Source organism: Hyla sarda, unplaced genomic scaffold (assembly GCF_029499605.1).
Source record: "Hyla sarda isolate aHylSar1 unplaced genomic scaffold, aHylSar1.hap1 scaffold_850, whole genome shotgun sequence".
Taxonomy (NCBI): domain Eukaryota; kingdom Metazoa; phylum Chordata; class Amphibia; order Anura; family Hylidae; genus Hyla; species Hyla sarda.
In genome coordinates this window covers 1-9,123 of record NW_026610878.1, presented here as the reverse complement: position 1 = coordinate 9,123, position 9,123 = coordinate 1, and the positions used below count along the sequence as shown (strand labels likewise).

General features: G+C 46.0%; 4 non-coding genes across 4 annotated transcripts; all 4 read right to left on the bottom strand.

Moving 5' to 3' along the window:
- Positions 1 to 1,076: 1,076 nt before the first annotated feature.
- LOC130347775 (U2 spliceosomal RNA) lies at positions 1,077 to 1,267 on the bottom strand. The gene has a single exon (XR_008885646.1). It is a non-coding gene; the product is annotated as a U2 spliceosomal RNA (small nuclear RNA).
- Positions 1,268 to 3,350: 2,083 nt separating this feature from the next.
- Positions 3,351 to 3,541, bottom strand: LOC130347763 (U2 spliceosomal RNA). Its single transcript, XR_008885635.1, has one exon. It is a non-coding gene; the product is annotated as a U2 spliceosomal RNA (small nuclear RNA).
- A 2,093-nt stretch (positions 3,542 to 5,634) lies between these two features.
- On the bottom strand, positions 5,635 to 5,825 carry LOC130347750 (U2 spliceosomal RNA). Its single transcript, XR_008885624.1, has one exon. It is a non-coding gene; the product is annotated as a U2 spliceosomal RNA (small nuclear RNA).
- A 2,097-nt stretch (positions 5,826 to 7,922) lies between these two features.
- On the bottom strand, positions 7,923 to 8,113 carry LOC130347723 (U2 spliceosomal RNA). Its single transcript, XR_008885600.1, has one exon. It is a non-coding gene; the product is annotated as a U2 spliceosomal RNA (small nuclear RNA).
- Between the last annotated feature and the right edge of the window lie 1,010 nt (positions 8,114 to 9,123).

Below are 9,123 nucleotides of genomic sequence, written 5' to 3'. Positions count from 1 at the left end.
CGCCTCTTTTCTGGGCGTATTATTCTTCTTTTTCTTCTTTTTTTTCGTCTAATGCATACCCCATCAGTGCAGCAATGCTTATTCAATACCGCCAGCAGATGGAGACACTGGGGGATAATTTTCTAAGGATTTATACTGATTTTTCCTGTCTGAATTTGTCGCACAGAAAGTTGCAGGCCAAATATGTGTGACATTTCTGCGACTTTAGCTTCTAGAGCATTTTTACAACATTATACATAGGTGCTGAATACATAAAAAGCGACTGTTCAGCGACAGACAAGTCGCATCGGCTGAAAGTAGGCCAGAATGTCAGTCCATGTTGGAGCAGGTTTAGATACAGTCTAAAGCATAGATCTCAAAGTCTGTGCACAGAATTTAGCAAGGGCCTCGCACCTTCTGATGCATCAGGTAGGTGCACTATAGCATAGCCTAACCCTCTGTACTTTGGTCTATATTGATGCGGGACATAGACAGCCAGCTGATGACCAATCCATTAGTGCAATGGATGGCTGGAAGCATTTGTCTTTGCCTTTGCAATACCACAGAAGCAATGCATGGTCAATGTACAGCAATGACACACCTGTGTGAACAGCCAGGAGACCCCCCCATGTTATGTTACATAGTTACATAGTTAGTACGGTCGAAAAAAGACATATGTCCATCAAGTTCAACCAGGGAATTAAGGGGTAGGGGTGTGGCGCGATATTGGGGAAGGGATGAGATTTTATATTTCTTCATAAGCATTAATCTTATTTTGTCAATTAGGAACATTCAGCACCCACCCGCTATCAAGGCAGCTGCCTATCATGTCATGCCCTACCTGCACAGGTGTGCTGGCTACTCAAATGATCCAATTAAGGAGGCCATTTAGTCAGCAGCAGCAGAAGTCCTGTGCCTGGACGCTCCAACAGCGGCCAGACACAAGCAGAAGCAGCAGAAGCAGCAGCAGCACCACCTTTTGTTTTTTGGCTGCAGCAGCAGCAGCAGCAGCAGCAAGGCCCACAGGGCTGGCTAGCTGGCTAGCCAGCAAGCAGGTAGCAATGAAAGTAGGAATCTTTCTTTTTAACCCTGTAAGGGGGTGGTGCACTGTACCCGAAGATACTGCCATATCGGGTCAATGCATAGGGCGACGGAAGCAAGCTTCGAAATCGGCCCCCGTTCTCAAAAATCCATTTAATATATGGTCCCCAGATAGGGGACGTATCAGATATTAAACTGATAAGAACAGATACTACACTTGATCTTAGCCAAAAGGCCGAGAAGCGATAACCGTGAAAGGGGCGGGCCCAACAAGGTCCCCTTCATGGGCACTATCACTGCTTGCTGTCAGGGAGGCTGCCAGACAATTTTCCATGCACACTCTGGGCTGGGGGGCAGTCAACCACCAGTACACACAGCAGAACCTAAACCCATACCATTATTGCTAAGCAGCAAGACAGGGGCCCATTGCACTCCCACGGGGCCTTTTTAAATGCAATCCATAACCCGGATTTGCCAGGAACCCTTCTTACTCCTCCTACTTGCATGTGACACTGGGCTTAGGATCTGCATAGGAAACACACACACAAGCACACACCTACCTTTGTTGCCTGCAGATGCCTCCTTGGCTGTCCCCAAACGGTATCAAACCAACACCCACGGGAAGCTGTAAGCATAGAGGACATGCCTGCACCCCATTGGACTTACCTGTGTGGGTTAAATCCGGGTTATTTGACAACCTATGGCGGTGATGGTTCTGCTCAGGCAGAGCAGTGCTGATGCTCCTCATAAAGCTGTCGCTGCTGTGAAGGTTCTAGGTGACATCACAATCCCTATGGTTACATACACGACAAAGCTGGGTTGTTGTTGTTTACACTCTGCAAGGCCTGTGGAAGTGAGTGACATCATAGCACTGTAGTTCTGAGGGTTCTAGATGGATGCAACAATCTCCTGTTGCTTCTATGAAGGCCATAATAGACGACATCACCAAACAGCTCCATAGTCACATACACAGCAAAGGAGAGATGTTGTTTACACCTAGTGATGTCAGTGGTATTGAGTGACATCACAGCACAGTGCTAAGGCTCCTGGGCCTGGACACAGCAGCGGCTGCAATATCTCAACGGAGAATACGTTTATATATATGTGTGTGTGTGCGCGTATATATATATATATATATATATATATATATATATATATTTCTCCGCCGAAATCACTTTTAAACCCATTTCCACCTTTTTTTCCCTTCTCTTCCTCTTACTTTTTTTTCACGTTTTTTTACGTTTTTCTCCTTTTCGCCTCTTTTCTGGGCGTATTATTCTTCTTTTTCTTCTTTTTTTTCGTCTAATGCATACCCCATCAGTGCAGCAATGCTTATTCAATACCGCCAGCAGATGGAGACACTGGGGGATAATTTTCTAAGGATTTATACTGATTTTTCCTGTCTGAATTTGTCGCACAGAAAGTTGCAGGCCAAATATGTGTGACATTTCTGCGACTTTAGCTTCTAGAGCATTTTTACAACATTATACATAGGTGCTGAATACATAAAAAGCGACTGTTCAGCGACAGACAAGTCGCATCGGCTGAAAGTAGGCCAGAATGTCAGTCCATGTTGGAGCAGGTTTAGATACAGTCTAAAGCATAGATCTCAAAGTCTGTGCACAGAATTTAGCAAGGGCCTCGCACCTTCTGATGCATCAGGTAGGTGCACTATAGCATAGCCTAACCCTCTGTACTTTGGTCTATATTGATGCGGGACATAGACAGCCAGCTGATGACCAATCCATTAGTGCAATGGATGGCTGGAAGCATTTGTCTTTGCCTTTGCAATACCACAGAAGCAATGCATGGTCAATGTACAGCAATGACACACCTGTGTGAACAGCCAGGAGACCCCCCCATGTTATGTTACATAGTTACATAGTTAGTACGGTCGAAAAAAGACATATGTCCATCAAGTTCAACCAGGGAATTAAGGGGTAGGGGTGTGGCGCGATATTGGGGAAGGGATGAGATTTTATATTTCTTCATAAGCATTAATCTTATTTTGTCAATTAGGAACATTCAGCACCCACCCGCTATCAAGGCAGCTGCCTATCATGTCATGCCCTACCTGCACAGGTGTGCTGGCTACTCAAATGATCCAATTAAGGAGGCCATTTAGTCAGCAGCAGCAGAAGTCCTGTGCCTGGACGCTCCAACAGCGGCCAGACACAAGCAGAAGCAGCAGAAGCAGCAGCAGCACCACCTTTTGTTTTTTGGCTGCAGCAGCAGCAGCAGCAGCAGCAAGGCCCACAGGGCTGGCTAGCTGGCTAGCCAGCAAGCAGGTAGCAATGAAAGTAGGAATCTTTCTTTTTAACCCTGTAAGGGGGTGGTGCACTGTACCCGAAGATACTGCCATATCGGGTCAATGCATAGGGCGACGGAAGCAAGCTTCGAAATCGGCCCCCGTTCTCAAAAATCCATTTAATATATGGTCCCCAGATAGGGGACGTATCAGATATTAAACTGATAAGAACAGATACTACACTTGATCTTAGCCAAAAGGCCGAGAAGCGATAACCGTGAAAGGGGCGGGCCCAACAAGGTCCCCTTCATGGGCACTATCACTGCTTGCTGTCAGGGAGGCTGCCAGACAATTTTCCATGCACACTCTGGGCTGGGGGGCAGTCAACCACCAGTACACACAGCAGAACCTAAACCCATACCATTATTGCTAAGCAGCAAGACAGGGGCCCATTGCACTCCCACGGGGCCTTTTTAAATGCAATCCATAACCCGGATTTGCCAGGAACCCTTCTTACTCCTCCTACTTGCATGTGACACTGGGCTTAGGATCTGCATAGGAAACACACACACAAGCACACACCTACCTTTGTTGCCTGCAGATGCCTCCTTGGCTGTCCCCAAACGGTATCAAACCAACACCCACGGGAAGCTGTAAGCATAGAGGACATGCCTGCACCCCATTGGACTTACCTGTGTGGGTTAAATCCGGGTTATTTGACAACCTATGGCGGTGATGGTTCTGCTCAGGCAGAGCAGTGCTGATGCTCCTCATAAAGCTGTCGCTGCTGTGAAGGTTCTAGGTGACATCACAATCCCTATGGTTACATACACGACAAAGCTGGGTTGTTGTTGTTTACACTCTGCAAGGCCTGTGGAAGTGAGTGACATCATAGCACTGTAGTTCTGAGGGTTCTAGATGGATGCAACAATCTCCTGTTGCTTCTATGAAGGCCATAATAGACGACATCACCAAACAGCTCCATAGTCACATACACAGCAAAGGAGAGATGTTGTTTACACCTAGTGATGTCAGTGGTATTGAGTGACATCACAGCACAGTGCTAAGGCTCCTGGGCCTGGACACAGCAGCGGCTGCAATATCTCAACGGAGAATACGTTTATATATATGTGTGTGTGTGCGCGTATATATATATATATATATATATATATATATATATATATATATATATATTTCTCCGCCGAAATCACTTTTAAACCCATTTCCACCTTTTTTTCCCTTCTCTTCCTCTTACTTTTTTTTCACGTTTTTTTACGTTTTTCTCCTTTTCGCCTCTTTTCTGGGCGTATTATTCTTCTTTTTCTTCTTTTTTTTCGTCTAATGCATACCCCATCAGTGCAGCAATGCTTATTCAATACCGCCAGCAGATGGAGACACTGGGGGATAATTTTCTAAGGATTTATACTGATTTTTCCTGTCTGAATTTGTCGCACAGAAAGTTGCAGGCCAAATATGTGTGACATTTCTGCGACTTTAGCTTCTAGAGCATTTTTACAACATTATACATAGGTGCTGAATACATAAAAAGCGACTGTTCAGCGACAGACAAGTCGCATCGGCTGAAAGTAGGCCAGAATGTCAGTCCATGTTGGAGCAGGTTTAGATACAGTCTAAAGCATAGATCTCAAAGTCTGTGCACAGAATTTAGCAAGGGCCTCGCACCTTCTGATGCATCAGGTAGGTGCACTATAGCATAGCCTAACCCTCTGTACTTTGGTCTATATTGATGCGGGACATAGACAGCCAGCTGATGACCAATCCATTAGTGCAATGGATGGCTGGAAGCATTTGTCTTTGCCTTTGCAATACCACAGAAGCAATGCATGGTCAATGTACAGCAATGACACACCTGTGTGAACAGCCAGGAGACCCCCCCATGTTATGTTACATAGTTACATAGTTAGTACGGTCGAAAAAAGACATATGTCCATCAAGTTCAACCAGGGAATTAAGGGGTAGGGGTGTGGCGCGATATTGGGGAAGGGATGAGATTTTATATTTCTTCATAAGCATTAATCTTATTTTGTCAATTAGGAACATTCAGCACCCACCCGCTATCAAGGCAGCTGCCTATCATGTCATGCCCTACCTGCACAGGTGTGCTGGCTACTCAAATGATCCAATTAAGGAGGCCATTTAGTCAGCAGCAGCAGAAGTCCTGTGCCTGGACGCTCCAACAGCGGCCAGACACAAGCAGAAGCAGCAGAAGCAGCAGCAGCACCACCTTTTGTTTTTTGGCTGCAGCAGCAGCAGCAGCAGCAGCAAGGCCCACAGGGCTGGCTAGCTGGCTAGCCAGCAAGCAGGTAGCAATGAAAGTAGGAATCTTTCTTTTTAACCCTGTAAGGGGGTGGTGCACTGTACCCGAAGATACTGCCATATCGGGTCAATGCATAGGGCGACGGAAGCAAGCTTCGAAATCGGCCCCCGTTCTCAAAAATCCATTTAATATATGGTCCCCAGATAGGGGACGTATCAGATATTAAACTGATAAGAACAGATACTACACTTGATCTTAGCCAAAAGGCCGAGAAGCGATAACCGTGAAAGGGGCGGGCCCAACAAGGTCCCCTTCATGGGCACTATCACTGCTTGCTGTCAGGGAGGCTGCCAGACAATTTTCCATGCACACTCTGGGCTGGGGGGCAGTCAACCACCAGTACACACAGCAGAACCTAAACCCATACCATTATTGCTAAGCAGCAAGACAGGGGCCCATTGCACTCCCACGGGGCCTTTTTAAATGCAATCCATAACCCGGATTTGCCAGGAACCCTTCTTACTCCTCCTACTTGCATGTGACACTGGGCTTAGGATCTGCATAGGAAACACACACACAAGCACACACCTACCTTTGTTGCCTGCAGATGCCTCCTTGGCTGTCCCCAAACGGTATCAAACCAACACCCACGGGAAGCTGTAAGCATAGAGGACATGCCTGCACCCCATTGGACTTACCTGTGTGGGTTAAATCCGGGTTATTTGACAACCTATGGCGGTGATGGTTCTGCTCAGGCAGAGCAGTGCTGATGCTCCTCATAAAGCTGTCGCTGCTGTGAAGGTTCTAGGTGACATCACAATCCCTATGGTTACATACACGACAAAGCTGGGTTGTTGTTGTTTACACTCTGCAAGGCCTGTGGAAGTGAGTGACATCATAGCACTGTAGTTCTGAGGGTTCTAGATGGATGCAACAATCTCCTGTTGCTTCTATGAAGGCCATAATAGACGACATCACCAAACAGCTCCATAGTCACATACACAGCAAAGGAGAGATGTTGTTTACACCTAGTGATGTCAGTGGTATTGAGTGACATCACAGCACAGTGCTAAGGCTCCTGGGCCTGGACACAGCAGCGGCTGCAATATCTCAACGGAGAATACGTTTATATATATGTGTGTGTGTGCGCGTATATATATATATATATATATATATATATATATATATATATATATATATATATTTCTCCGCCGAAATCACTTTTAAACCCATTTCCACCTTTTTTTCCCTTCTCTTCCTCTTACTTTTTTTTCACGTTTTTTTACGTTTTTCTCCTTTTCGCCTCTTTTCTGGGCGTATTATTCTTCTTTTTCTTCTTTTTTTTCGTCTAATGCATACCCCATCAGTGCAGCAATGCTTATTCAATACCGCCAGCAGATGGAGACACTGGGGGATAATTTTCTAAGGATTTATACTGATTTTTCCTGTCTGAATTTGTCGCACAGAAAGTTGCAGGCCAAATATGTGTGACATTTCTGCGACTTTAGCTTCTAGAGCATTTTTACAACATTATACATAGGTGCTGAATACATAAAAAGCGACTGTTCAGCGACAGACAAGTCGCATCGGCTGAAAGTAGGCCAGAATGTCAGTCCATGTTGGAGCAGGTTTAGATACAGTCTAAAGCATAGATCTCAAAGTCTGTGCACAGAATTTAGCAAGGGCCTCGCACCTTCTGATGCATCAGGTAGGTGCACTATAGCATAGCCTAACCCTCTGTACTTTGGTCTATATTGATGCGGGACATAGACAGCCAGCTGATGACCAATCCATTAGTGCAATGGATGGCTGGAAGCATTTGTCTTTGCCTTTGCAATACCACAGAAGCAATGCATGGTCAATGTACAGCAATGACACACCTGTGTGAACAGCCAGGAGACCCCCCCATGTTATGTTACATAGTTACATAGTTAGTACGGTCGAAAAAAGACATATGTCCATCAAGTTCAACCAGGGAATTAAGGGGTAGGGGTGTGGCGCGATATTGGGGAAGGGATGAGATTTTATATTTCTTCATAAGCATTAATCTTATTTTGTCAATTAGGAACATTCAGCACCCACCCGCTATCAAGGCAGCTGCCTATCATGTCATGCCCTACCTGCACAGGTGTGCTGGCTACTCAAATGATCCAATTAAGGAGGCCATTTAGTCAGCAGCAGCAGAAGTCCTGTGCCTGGACGCTCCAACAGCGGCCAGACACAAGCAGAAGCAGCAGAAGCAGCAGCAGCACCACCTTTTGTTTTTTGGCTGCAGCAGCAGCAGCAGCAGCAGCAAGGCCCACAGGGCTGGCTAGCTGGCTAGCCAGCAAGCAGGTAGCAATGAAAGTAGGAATCTTTCTTTTTAACCCTGTAAGGGGGTGGTGCACTGTACCCGAAGATACTGCCATATCGGGTCAATGCATAGGGCGACGGAAGCAAGCTTCGAAATCGGCCCCCGTTCTCAAAAATCCATTTAATATATGGTCCCCAGATAGGGGACGTATCAGATATTAAACTGATAAGAACAGATACTACACTTGATCTTAGCCAAAAGGCCGAGAAGCGATAACCGTGAAAGGGGCGGGCCCAACAAGGTCCCCTTCATGGGCACTATCACTGCTTGCTGTCAGGGAGGCTGCCAGACAATTTTCCATGCACACTCTGGGCTGGGGGGCAGTCAACCACCAGTACACACAGCAGAACCTAAACCCATACCATTATTGCTAAGCAGCAAGACAGGGGCCCATTGCACTCCCACGGGGCCTTTTTAAATGCAATCCATAACCCGGATTTGCCAGGAACCCTTCTTACTCCTCCTACTTGCATGTGACACTGGGCTTAGGATCTGCATAGGAAACACACACACAAGCACACACCTACCTTTGTTGCCTGCAGATGCCTCCTTGGCTGTCCCCAAACGGTATCAAACCAACACCCACGGGAAGCTGTAAGCATAGAGGACATGCCTGCACCCCATTGGACTTACCTGTGTGGGTTAAATCCGGGTTATTTGACAACCTATGGCGGTGATGGTTCTGCTCAGGCAGAGCAGTGCTGATGCTCCTCATAAAGCTGTCGCTGCTGTGAAGGTTCTAGGTGACATCACAATCCCTATGGTTACATACACGACAAAGCTGGGTTGTTGTTGTTTACACTCTGCAAGGCCTGTGGAAGTGAGTGACATCATAGCACTGTAGTTCTGAGGGTTCTAGATGGATGCAACAATCTCCTGTTGCTTCTATGAAGGCCATAATAGACGACATCACCAAACAGCTCCATAGTCACATACACAGCAAAGGAGAGATGTTGTTTACACCTAGTGATGTCAGTGGTATTGAGTGACATCACAGCACAGTGCTAAGGCTCCTGGGCCTGGACACAGCAGCGGCTGCAATATCTCAACGGAGAATACGTTTATATATATGTGTGTGTGTGCGCGTATATATATATATATATATATATATATATATATATATATATATTTCTCCGCCGAAATCACTTTTAAACCCATTTCCACCTTTTTTTCCCTTCTCTTCCTCTTACTTTTTTTTCACGTTTTTTTACGTTTTTCTCCTTT